General features: G+C 34.6%; 1 long non-coding RNA gene across 6 annotated transcripts; it reads left to right on the plus strand.

Moving 5' to 3' along the window:
* Nucleotides 1-5,652: 5,652 nt before the first annotated feature.
* On the plus strand, nucleotides 5,653-13,329 carry LOC147398303 (uncharacterized). 6 transcript variants are annotated; one of them, XR_015179820.1, is made up of 8 exons: nucleotides 5,653-6,083; nucleotides 7,131-7,227; nucleotides 8,605-8,884; nucleotides 9,575-9,649; nucleotides 10,687-10,906; nucleotides 11,182-11,286; nucleotides 11,460-12,346; nucleotides 13,126-13,329. It is a non-coding gene; the product is annotated as an uncharacterized LOC147398303 (long non-coding RNA). The 6 variants fall into 6 exon arrangements; XR_015179818.1 differs by lacking the exon at nucleotides 7,131-7,227 and having other exon boundaries at nucleotides 5,671-6,083; nucleotides 11,460-11,591; nucleotides 11,919-12,346; XR_015179817.1 differs by lacking the exon at nucleotides 7,131-7,227 and having other exon boundaries at nucleotides 5,665-6,083.
* Nucleotides 13,330-13,900: the final 571 nt, after the last annotated feature.

Below are 13,900 nucleotides of genomic sequence, written 5' to 3' on the forward strand. Positions count from 1 at the left end.
CCAAACTAAACACCGATGGTGCTTGTTGTCCTCCTTGGAAGGAGACTTCAATTTCATTATAGGGATAACAAGGAAAGTTTATTTTTGGATATGTAGTTTTATGTAACAGAGTTGCTTTTTAAGTACATTATATATTATTATGCTATAAAAGCTACTAATGGTGACATTGCTTCTTTTTGGAAGTACATATTCCTCATCTGACCAGGGGCGGAGCTAGTAAGGAGCTGGTGGGGGCAATTGCCCCCTACAGAACTTTGAGACACCCCTATATTTTCAACTAATTACATGCCCCATTTGTTCCCATTCCCTCACCTCTCTCCCCATTTACCCCCACACCCACACCTCCCTCCAATTTTTGCCCACTCCCTTCAATTTTTTTGTTGATGACATTGCCTCTCGACCGGGCCTTCTCATATACTAATTGGAAATGACCAAAATATCCTTCAACTTTTCACCAAAAACCTCTAAATTTCTCCCTAAAATCATTCATCTTCAAGTTCTTCAACCATACAACTAACCATAATTTGCCCCCCACTACAAGAAAATCCTGGCTCCGCCCCTGCATCTGACAATTCAATGGTTTGGGAAGGAAGATCATTTCTATACTTTCCAACTTTTGTTTGCGAGAGACCAATCATGCAACTTATTATCTCATCAGAATTGAATGACACCAGTAGATATATCTCATTAAGTCGTTGGTTCAATCTGCTGCATGTGCCATGCATGTTGACCACTTTCTCTTTTGCCACATCAACAAAGGCCGAGAAGGATTGTACTTAAATTTTTTAAAAGCAAGAATAACTAGGATGCCATAAGGTTTCTCTTAGACTTGTTTTTCTTTTTATAAAACCAATTTTTTTAGGGAGGAGGTAAGCATTGCTTTACAAGTTTTTCACTTAAGAATTAATTATTAAAATGTGAAAATACCTTTGAGCAACAAATCAAAGAATAATTTAATTTTCTTAAGGATAATATTGAAAAAAATGTTTCAACCCACTTGTTTCTAACCCAATCCAGTTTATGGTAAGTATGAGATAGAATTTTAAGTCCATAGGTTTTTTTTCTATTAAAAGAAACACTAATGCTGGGGTGACTTGTTAGATTTATGAAAGTTGAAGATGAGGGTCATTTGGGTCTTTTAATGTTGGTAGTTGGGGGTCATCAATTTCATAACATAGGGGTATATCCAATATTCAGCTACATGTGAGGGGTGGGGGTATGTGTAAAATAATTTTGTTTCAAAAGTTCTTATAGCGACGACCAATAGTGGCTGTTGCTATAAGTCCTGTACCTAACGACAGTTTTGGAAACAATTGGCTGCCAATAATACATAAAGCGATGACCACCGATGACTAGGGTGGCTGTCGATATATCATTTTGCAACGGTATTTTTCCCTATAGCGACAATCACGATTATCGCTATAGTCCTATTTTACTATAGTATTGGTAAAAGGTGGAACTTACATGAAGTTGGTAAGGTGGATATGAAAAGCCTCATCCTTGTTGGATCAAGTAGAATATTGATGAATCACAGTTGGGCCACCCAGGTCTAGTTTGGGTGGGTTGTATTGTCTGAGATGAAAATATTGTCTAACATTTTTCAAAATCTTTTACTTCGTATTTTATTGAATCAGTTGATGTTAAGCCCAAGGGCGGATTGACATTGGGGGCACTTGCCCCCACAAGAATTCTAAAAATCAAAAATGTTATGAGCTATTACCACATATAATGGCATGGATAAAAAAAAACATTTGTTGCTATTGCCCTGACAAATTTTTTTTTACTCTTAGTTGCCTCCCCCCCTCCACATACCCACCCAAAAGTGGAGCCAGGATTTATGGTTTATTATTAGATTTATGAAAGTTGAAGATGAGGGGCATTTGGGTCTTTTAATGTTGGTAGTTGGGGGTCATCAATTTTAAAACATAGGGGTATATCCAATACTCAGTGGCATGTGAGGGGAGGGGGTATGTGTAAAATAAATTTTTTTTTTTTCAAAAGTTCTTATAGCGACGGGCAATAGTAGTTGTCGCTATAAGTCCTGTACCTAACGACGATTTTGGAAACAATTGGCTGTCAATAATACATACCGTGATGGAGCTTTTAGCGATGACCACCGATGGCTAGGGTGGCTGTCGCTATATCATTTTGCGACGGTATTTTTCCCTATAGCGACAATCACAGTCGTCGCTATAGACCTATTTTACTATAGTACTGGTAAAAGGTGGAACTTACATGAAGTTGGTATGGTGGATATGAAAAGTCTCATCCTTGTTGGATCAAGTAGAATATTGATGAATCATACTTGGGACACCCAGGTCCAATTTGGGTGGGTTGTATTGTTTGAGATGAAAATGGTTATCTAATCATGTTTCAAAATCTTTTACTTTTTATTCTTTTGAATTAGTTGATGTTATGCCCAAGAGTGGATTTGCATTGAGGGCACTTTCCCCCACAATCACAGTCGTCGCTATAGACCTATTTTACTATAGTACTGGTAAAAGGTGGAACTTACATGAAGTTGGTATGGTGGATATGAAAAGTCTCATGCTTGTTGGATCAAGTAGAATATTGATGAATCATACTTGGGACACCCAGGTCCAATTTGGGTGGGTTGTATTGTTTGAGATGAAAATGGTTATCTAATCATGTTTCAAAATCTTTTACTTTTTATTCTTTTGAATTAGTTGATGTTATGCCCAAGAGTGGATTTGCATTGAGGGCACTTTCCCCCACAAGAACTCTCAAAATAAAAAACTTTATGAGTTATTGCCAGAGATAATAGCGTGGATAAAAATAGATCCACTGCTATCGCCCCAACAAATTCCCCCCACCCCACATACCCACCCAGAGGTGAAGCCAGGATTTTGCCAATGTGGGGGCAACCAAGAGTAGAAAAAATTGTGGGGACAATTAAGGGTGAAAAAAAATTGTGGGGGAAATATCTGCTATTTAAATCTATCACAATAACTCACTAATCCATCAAGTTTGAAAATTCTTGTTGAGGCAAATGCCCCCACAACCCCCAACGTAAATCCACTCCTACCCCCCTAAAAAAAACTTATTAAAACAAACAAAATCTCTCTTAGTTGCACATGCAAATATTTTTTCACTCTTAGGGTATGTTTGATTGCACATGGAAAATAGGGTGGAAAATCAATTTCTATGGAAAATGACATTTTTCAAGTGTTTGATTGCACATGGAAATGGAAATTCATTTTCCACCCCATTCAAAAAGTCCACTAAATCATGGATTTCACTTTCCCACCCATATGGGTGGGAAAATGAAATCCACTCATATTTTCCATCCTTAATTCTTCCCTACCACCACCACCACCACCATTACACTAACCTCGTCGTCGCCGTCGTCGTCGTCGCCGTCGTCGTCATCACCGTCGCCGACCACCTTTTCTCTCTCTCTTCTTCTTTTTCTTCTTCTCCTTCTTCTTCATCCCTTACCTCTTCCGCCACCACCACCACCACGTTCTCCCCCCATCTTCCTCACTTACCTCCGTCGTCGTCGCCACCGCCACCACCTTCGTCGCCACCACCACTTTCATCGCCACCATCACCACATTCTCCCCCCTCCCTCTTCCTCGTCATCTTCTTCTTCCTCTCCCCCTCCTCTCATCTTCTTTCTCTTTCTCCTCTTTTTCTTTTTTCTCATAATTTTTCATGATTTTATCCAAGTGAAATCAAACAATGGAATTTGATTTTCCAACCCTACCTATTTTCTACAACTAATTTTCCATGGATTTCAAATTCCATGGAAAGTGACTTTCCATGCAATCAAACATACCCTTAGTTGCACCCTACATAAGCAAAAGTATCTTGGCTCTACCCTTGGTTATGCCCCTCACACGAAAAGCTTTGTGGGAGATTTGATAGCTGGTCGTCTATTAGATCCTTGTAATTTTGGGGTCTCCAATCCCTTATTCCCTTGTACACTATTTCCTTTTTTCATTTTAATATAACTAGAATGTGGTATGTGCAGACGCACATATATCAAAGGAGCTTATTTGTAAGTTTAAAATATTGATTACAGTTTTTTTGAATTCAGACATATAGTAGAGGGCTTATTTGTAATTTAAAAGATTGATTAAAGGGTTTTGAATTTGCACATGTATAAAAATATTAAGTAAAATTTACTTAATAGACTGTGCATTGGGGACTTCTTTCCCAATGCATCAAAATTTTGGGGTAGTATCTTAAGAACCAACCGAGTTAGTGAAAAATCCCTCTTTCTTAATGTCCTACAAATAAAAAGCTTTTTTTTAGTAGTCAATTTTTTGAATTTAAAAAAAAAAAATTATGAATTTATTTGAATTAGCAAAACTAACCCCTTACCGAATAATAATTGAATTTAAATATTGTTATCATGTGGATTTGGCATCCTCTTAGAGAGGAAATGAATGTCATTAAAAAGGAGAGGAGAAAAGAAAAGATAATAAACTTGGAGGGGTGTTCTTAGATAATAGGGTAGTAAAGGAAATGCAATAAAGTTGGAAGGATATTGTTGGAAAGTAATATAAGAGGAAATAAAATAAAGTAAAAAAGTTATCCTTGAGATTGATAGATAGATTAAATCCCAACCCTTTTTTATGGAAGGATAAAAGAAGTTGGGTCCACCGTTGTATTTTAATATATAGATTTTTTATTGAAAACATAAATCTTATTTCATTTTTTTCCTTAAAAGCTTAGAAAATCAATCTTTTCTTAAATGGCATTATATTTAAGAAAGACCAATGATGAATGCATGCGGTAAATAATACGCAGTCTGTATGTAGCTGATGTGGAAAGGGCACATAACTGCAGATCTTTTTTTGTGTATCCCGAAGAAAAGGATTTATGGTTTTATGCCCTTGCCATGTCAACAATGTACATACTACATACATTCATCACAATACTCTAAGATAATCGAAAAATTGACAGTTGTATCAAGGCATTACTTCAAAAGCTAATGATGAAAATTGACAGGTGTATCAAGGCGTTACATCAAATGCTCTATTATTTTCTCTATAAATACATATATGTTTTTCATCCCAAGTTTATTATAGAGTAAACCATCTTCTTCATCCTCATTTTTTTTTTAATGTTCGAGCCTATAATTCAATCGATTTATGTTCCACACCAGATCATGAGGACACAGGTTCAATCCCAACTAGACCACCTCATTAAGACGTTGTGGACACCCTTCTCCCTTCCAAAGGTAAATCTCTTCTCTATCATGGTCTGATTTCTTCACTCATATAATATGAATTCCATCAATATGTTTTTTTTACGTAGTTTTTTTTATTCTTTGAATTTAGTAATCCATTTTTAATCTTCTTAGGGATTTTCACACTACAATACAAAAGACAATAAATATCACTTTGTTGTCTTTCCAATTTTTATTGGTAAAAGATGTTAGTTGTTGAAAAATAAATTATTACAAGAAAAGCGAAGAGCTAGTGAGAGAGGGATTCATTAGAACCTTGACAAAGATAAAAAATAAAAAATAGAATTAGGCCCTCTGTGTACAAAATGATTGAAATTTATAATGAAAGCCATGAACTACAGAAAGTTTCACATAATGCAACATAGGATTTCAAGACTGGATAAATATCTCTATTGTATTATCACTACGTCATAATAGGTAATCTGCGACTCTGATTTTACGGAAAGAACGACTGTTTTAGGCGACAACTTGTCCCAGTCGATACAATGAAAATGACGTAAATTTTAGTTGCGTAATTAATGTCAATTTTAACAACAAAGCACAATCGTGGGTTTGGTGATGTCGTTTGGGACCCATCAAGAGTCGTTTTTGCATCCGACACCCACGATTTACCTTCTCTCTCGCATCAGCTTTCTGTGTATGTGTCTCTCTCTCAGACGCAATAACCTTCTCTTGTATTCAAGCCTCTCGGACGCATCAAATCTCAGAGGCACCAACTCTCAATTTTTCCCTCTCTCTCTAAGACGCAATCCTCTCTAGAAACCTCTCAATTTCAACCTCGAAGTTCTGTATTTCTTCAAGATTTGAAATCCTGGCTACTCTACCTATAAATTGGTTAAGTCTCAGCTTTCGAATATCATTTACAGTAAGTTTTTCTTTTAGATTTATGTTTCTTCTTTCATTCTCTTTAAATTGATGTATTGTTTTTGGTGATTTGGCTTAGAACTTTATCGATTCTATGTATTTTCGTTCTAGATTTTTGGATGCTTGAAGATTTGATGAAAGCATCAAATCCTTGTTCTTCTATCTCGATTTCTGAGATCAAACCCTTATTCTTCGATCTCAATCAATTATTCATCTTCAATATTCTTGATTTCGAGAAACGAGAAAAAAATCTTGTTCTACATATCACTCTATCTCTATTTTTTTTGTGTTTCCAACTCAAATTATTATTTCTATCATTTGTTTCTAGGGATTTTAGATTAGGTTTTGTAGCATAGCTACATGTTTGATGTAATTTTTCTGTGATTTTGTTGATTCATCTTAGTGGAGAATGTTGATACATTAATAGAAAATGAAGGAGAGAACTCCAACACGGAAGATATTGATGATTGTTTTCCCTTAATCAACCTTCTATTGTACCACAATCTAGTTCATATTTTGTTCTCTCTAAGGGAGAGAGTTACTCCCAACTTATAGAATTACTATTAGTTTGAGTTTGGAAGGAGGAAACTGACAAAAGACGATGTAAGGGGGTTAATCTATAGAGAGGTATGGCCGAACAACTTGGTTTGCTTGCTATAATGGTGTTATTGCTTTCATCTATACCAAACTTTTGTTTACGATGGATTTTATTTTAAAAGTAAACAAACATTGAAGTTTTAGAAGTTTTTACTGTATGGTTAATTGCTTTGATGTTTCTGATGCAACCATTCCTTTTGGTGGGTTCAATAGATGAGTGGACATGGCATAAAAGAGGGCATCTACAACCTTAACGTAATATCATGAGGCATTTGTTACTTGTATTAAATCATTAAATTACATTACTTGTCCAAATAAACATGAGGGATCCATGTTTGTAATGGTGAGGATATATGAAAATTTGTAGTGTTCTTTAATAACATGTGGGTGGTTGGAAAATTTCCTGATTATATTTTGCAAAATGCAAGTAAAGTTGAATGTATCTCTGCAGCAAGATATTAATGATGACATGGGGGCTACTGAAATTCAAAAAGGCTATTGAGTGGATCATGTGTAACCTTGATGGTTGCTACACTTGCACAAGTCAAGTATGTTCGCCATATTGCAGAAACAATACTTGCACTTCCCCATCTGTTTTCTATAAATATCATGTTCATCATGGATAGAACATTAATGTCTTCCTAGACAGGAAAATTGATATTTTTCATATAATTCAACTTGAGGTGCACTAATTATGTTAATTATCCTTTTCTCTATTTCTAGTTTTATTGCTAATAGTCGATCACTTATTCTTTTAACATGTGCAACTTTATCCTTTAGATCTCTATCTACTATTATAGATGTTCTATTTTTAACTTTCCTATTTACTAGATCTTGTATCCACTAATTCTGAACTCTCCCTATTTATTTTCTTCTTGTACTACTCATTTCTTTATAGCATAAATGGTTATTACTCTGAGTACTGGTTGCATTAAGTTATTGAATGTTGTCTTCTATTTCTTGGGGCTCAAACATAAGTGTGGGTTTCTTTCTGATACTTAACATTCTGAGAATTTGCACAAGGGTGCTCAATGCACTTCTCCTACTATACATATACTTCACCTACTACTTGGAAGAAGCCAAGATGAAGACAACCCTCATAGGTACACTTTTTAAAATTTTAAAGGAACTCAATAAAAGCACAATAAAACAATACCCCACTCTTTGCCTACTTTTTATCTCACATTATTGAAAGTTCTCTGTCCCCACTACCCCTTTCTTTATAAAATATATAGTTCACAACATATTAGTTAAATAATAACATCTAGTCTCACTTCAATATCATGCAATAGAGCTTATAAACACCACAAAGTGAAAAAGAAAATAACAAGGGAAATAAAGGAGTAGCGGTGACAGCAACCTATTAGCAAACTCTGTTTCCTTTCCTCATAACTAGTGTTTTGAGAGCTTGAAGAGGGTTTCTCATTTGAGTTATTGAAACCCAAATTGAAAAGTTTATTCGAGAAATGAAAAGGAGGTGTGGTTATTTAAAAAATAACCTATTAAAAAGTATTTTCATTTAAAATACACCAACTTATTATTCCTTAATGTCTTCCCACCCAAATAATCCTAGCTTCTAATGGGTTTTGTATCATAGAAAATTATTCATATATTCTTAGTTTTGTTTTTTGTAAAATTTCTCTGCTAAGTGACTCAAGAGAAATGCATATTTTCATTTTTAATTCATTTGATATAATTTGCTGAGGTATTTATCCAACCCTTGAATTAATATACATAACCAAACATATTAGATCTCTACACAACAATGGGCTTAGTGTTCTCCTTTTAGATCACCTTGGTTTAATTCTTCTTTCAAGCTTTAGCATCCCAAAGTTCTTAGGTCAAACCCGTCTCCTTTGAAATTGAAAGAAAATGTTAACAAAAGTTAATTAAATTTTATTTTTCTCTTGGTTGTGTATTTGCAGGCCCTACTCAATTTCATATACTTGAATGTCCTACCTGATATGATGCAAGAGCTTACTGATTTGAACTTGAAATGGACTTCTACATTGATGGGTCAGCATTTGCTTGCCACAACTGACCGATATGAACTTGAGAGGCTTAGGTTGTTCTGTGAGGCTAATCTTTATGAAGAGCTTGCCATAAACACGGTAGCGATCACTTTGGCATTGACAGAACAACACTATTGATTCCAGCTGAAAGTCGTGTCTCTCAAATTTGTTGCTTTGCCTGAAAATTTGAGAGGTATTTGCTCCTACTTTGTCCTATTGATTTCTTTTGTATGTTAATATTTCAAGGGAAGGAACATCCTTTCCTTGGGATTATTGTTTCTATTATGGGCCTTTTTTATTTTTGGTGTAAATTATTCAAGGAATTCAAAATGAGTCTTTTTTTGAAGATTTTTGGGGAAGATAGGTTTGGGTTTATAGTATTCAAGTTAATAAAGATACAAAATTAAGGCTTGTTGTAGGTTTATTTTAGAAAATTCTATATCAAATAATGATCATTAGGAAGTAACCTCTTTATTCTTTTATGAAATAAAATCATTTTGTCAACGTAAGAATAAGTTTTAAGGGTCTAACATTTTGCTAATTTTCAAAAATCGTAGTTTTGACAAACTATCCCAGTGATTTGTTTGATTTTAAAACTTTAAAATCTTCGATAAAGTTTCCGTTTTACCACAAAGTCACCTTGATAGGAGACATTGGGGTAAGCAATTGCATCCTATTGCCCTATTATCATAGTCCACAATTCTTATATTCTTGTTCTAAAAGAATTGGATCATGGAAATGATTTGATTCCTAACCCAGGATCGTTGGGTTGCATTTAACTTCTGTGTTCGTTCATTATGTACTTTACTCTTGTATATGGTGCTAGATAGCTTTATTTTTGTGAATCCTTTAACACACAATGTTTGAATTGCTTCTGTCATAGATTGGTTCTAAGAGATTTCACGAGGAATATGCATACAGTATACGCCATAACTATGGGAAAGAAGGAAAGAGAATGGTAAGGCATCTCCAACCGAAACTCTAAACTGAACTTCCAAATTCTCTATCTTGTTTGAATTAACTGTTGGGGTGCTTTATTTTATTAATGTTTGGGTTTTACTTGGATTGTGGAACCATGAACCCAAAGGAAGGTTGCAACTTGAAGAGTCCACTAATCTCACTTATGTGGCAGAACTAAAATATATGATTTGCAACAGATTGCATCTTGAATACATTTATAATTTGATCCCTCATTTTTTTGTAGGAAATTTGCATCAGTTAAATGACGCAGATAGGTGTTCCAATCTTATAACAACGTTAGGTGTCAACATGACACATTTTTTCCGACTGTAATGATCCATTTTTTTAATTTATAAATGAAGAAAATTAATTTAAAAAAAATAGAAAAACGACTGTCTAAGACAGTCGTTTTTTTCCATCTATTTTGGTCTGTCGCAATTAAAAAACCACTCCTTTGAAAATGACTCCTTTTGCAACTGTAGGAGCAGTCGTTTTTAACACATTATGATGTAGTGTATGTGTCATTTTCATGGCCTTCGTCATAAATATGATGTATTAATGCATCAATGGTATTTATTAGCAATATTCATACGTACAATGGCGATCTTGGGGATCAATACAATTAGTAAACTGAGGCAAGTAATTCGAATGGTCTTTAGGCTACATGAGAAGTATGCGAGGTTGGATGAAAGAGTTGATGACAATGATAATTTGGCACCATTTTCAAAAGTGACCATGATACCATTAACACTGAAAGAGAAAGATGTCTCTTTAAAATTCCAATGTTAATTGTTGATGCCTACATTACAATCAATGTCTACTAAGTAAATATTTTTTAATTTTATTCCTTTAATTGCCAAGATAGTAAACCTTAATTGAACAACTATGCGCATTTTCCCTGATGAAATGATTCAGAGTTAAAATTTTATTTATTTTTATGTATGAATCTACAAAAATGAAATTCTAAGTTATTATGTACAAGCATTTATTTATGACTTTGCTCAATTGAAAATAACAAGAATTGCATTGGTGCAGCTCACCAGCTCAATCAATGGCCAATGAACACCAATATGTGAGCCAATGATTCCAGACAAAAATGGTCGTCTCATGCCTGATTTGAAAGAAAGTGGTCTAATTCTTAGTTCAAAGGGCAGTGAAGAGCAATATGTGGAGCCTATTATTCCTGACAGTCCCATGGATGTTTCGAAAGAATGTAGTCTAATTCTTATTTACTCATTAAGTAAATATTTTTCAGGTTGTCATCATCTACTTTTCAAGTTGTCATCATATCATTTCTTTAGACCATTGTGTATTGCATTAAAGAATCACTTCTACAAAAAAAAAAAACTTTAGACATCACCCTATTTTTTTTAATAGACATCACTTGCAATCACCAATTGGTAAAAGCTTACCTCACTTTTCTAGAGACAGGGTAATAGGAAAAAACAGTTCCTACCTGAAAGCTTTTGCCATTTAATTTTTTTTTTAATATCTCTAATTTGTATTGAATCCTTACTACTTCCTTGACAGTGAACTCATTAATATGGATGATATCTTCTCGATGACCTTGCTACATTTAACCAAGATCAATCCACAAGTTTTGACAACCTCAGCCAGTTGGAAATTTTACTGTTGGTAAGCGTTTAAATGATAATGAAAGCAATTATATATTTTTTCCAAGTAGTTATGAAAATAATTTAATTGGACATGCACCAAGAAAATCTTCTTATCTATTCAATGATGCAGTTACAATATTTATTTTACCTTTCTTATTTTTATTAATTATGACTCTTTATGAAACTTTTTAGAGTGGAATTTAGTCAACTCCCAAAGTAGAGAGAATGAAGTTCTTAAGGATGATTTTCTGACTAGCTTCAGCCAAAATCAATCCACGAATTTTGACAATGGTACTCTTTAGCAAGTTGAAAACTCTACTACTGGTAAGTGCTTGAATGATGATAGTATTCCAATTGGACCAACACAAGGAAGATCAACTTAGATATTGCAATGCACAATTAAACTAAAAACGTAGAAAATGTGCGATATCTAATTGGAAAACTTAGAAAAGCATAGAAACCGTAAGGAACAGCTTGCAAAGGCAACAACTTCTTCCTTTGAACACTTTGCATAAGCGGTCGGTAGAAAATGACTTCAATTTTTACTATTATCTCATAAAGTCTTTCTGAAATATGTAATCATATTTTAAAAAGTTTGTATTTCTCCTCTTATCTTTTTTTTGAATAGAGGTTGTTTGGCCAACTATGTAGATGTTGTATGAGGAATGCATACATTTTCTTGAGATAGCAGAGACCATTAGAAGCTTAGGTCTGACGATCTTAAAAGATGTAACAGAAGTCCATGGTGAGATGACTTGGGCATGCATTGTTGTTGATGTATGATTCTAATTTCTAATCAATCAATTGATTATCACTTGGTGAAAACTTGAATAAGGAAAATTAACAAATATTCGTACAAATAATTGCAGAAGCTCTCCATGTTTACCAACAGAAGCGACTAGAGTGAACATGGCGATATGGCACGCCAAGGGTGCAATAGCTTTTGTTACTCCATTCTAATTATTTCACATTCTTTGTTTGGCTTTGCTCTCTCAATGTTTTGATGCATTTCATCAACACCCTCTCTCTCTTTCTACTATAGGAGTTGGTGAGCGAGTTTCAAAACACAACTACGCAAGGTATTTATGTTAAATTTAATATGTAATCACATTAATTGCCCTATTTTAGTATGACTTTTTCCTTGACTAAGTGGGATGATCATTTACTCATGGAACTCTAACTGTTTGAGGCTTAAACTCTAAATTCTTTTTTGTACTAGTGACACCTAAAGTCTAGCATAGTTTTTGCTTCACTACATGGGTGAATTGTGGAAAAGGGGATTTATGTAATGTTTTCATGTGGCAAGAGATATGCCATTTGAACCAAAAAACCTTAAGTCATGCACTAGTCTATGGAGTTTCAAAATCCAATACATGGGTGCTTCACCCTTTCATAAGACTACACGCAACTTCAGGTTTTGGACTACTAGTTAACTTTTGGAAGTAGGCTTCTCTTGTTATGTTGACTTCTTGAAAAGGTTCCTTAAAACCACTTAGATTCATTTCATTATGGGACTGTTATGCTATGTCATTCCAGCCTAATGAGGAGTTGATTCTTAAGTGTAGCTTTGAATCATGGGTTATTAGATGATTTTCTTATGAGTAAAATGTGTTATAATTTTTTTCTGGTCCAATAAAATTAAGTATACTATCTTGATCACCAATGTTATTCAATATAAGGGACTCACTCACATCCATTGAAAAAGGAATAAATCTATAAACAGCAAGTGTCTAGTCATGTATTATGTTTTGGTTGTTTGAAAATCCCTCTTATAGTTGTTAAATTAAGAATAACTTCCTTAATCATAATCCTTGATAATTAATCAATAGTTTTTGCCTTTTCTACCCTTTTCTTGTAGATTTGCTAATTGAGAGTTGCGTTCAGTGATGATCATTAGCAAAAAGTGTATGATATTGCTAATAGATCTTCGATCAACAGAAAGTGTATGAGATTGCCAATAGACTTCGCTCAAAGGTTTGTGTGTGAGATTGCCAACAAATCCGTTAGAATATAATTAATCATTTATTGGATATCAATGAAGATGCAGTCACTTGTCTTTGAATGTTTGAAGTAAACATGAGACAATTTCAAGGAGCTGGACCAAGAAGTATGCCATGGATTTATTTTTGTAGTGTGGTGTGGAATTGTTTGTACTATTAATTTGATCTTTTTTTTTTTTTTAATTTACAAGAATTTATTTAGTAATTGTAAAGGAAAATAATTGCACATTAATCTTAGTCGTACACGTGTCCATGCCGGCCAAGAAGTACCAAGCACAGACCAGTTGATAAGGCGCTATCCAGCAGGAAAGGCAGGTCAAAGCAGAGACCTCCCTAGTCTTGCCAGCAGGGCAGCACAGCATTAAGCGAGGCCAGCCTAGCCAAGAAGGGTAGGCCAGGCCTCGAGAAAACCACGGTACTGTTGCGTGTACGTCAATCCCAGAGGAGATCATTGCAGATAAGTTCGATTGTTTTAAAGTATCCGGATAAGGTAAACAACCTCACAAAACCAGTAGAAATCCCATGATTACAGCCTATATTGTAGCCTATGGAAGGGGAAATCCTAAGGGAAGGTAGGGGGGTTAAAATAGCACAGTAAGCATTATTAGGGGGGAGGATTGTCTCTCGAGCCTT

This window comes from Akebia trifoliata, chromosome 7 (assembly GCF_017979445.1).
Source record: "Akebia trifoliata isolate Shusen 1 chromosome 7, ASM1797944v1, whole genome shotgun sequence".
NCBI classification, from domain to species: Eukaryota; Viridiplantae; Streptophyta; class Magnoliopsida; order Ranunculales; family Lardizabalaceae; genus Akebia; species Akebia trifoliata.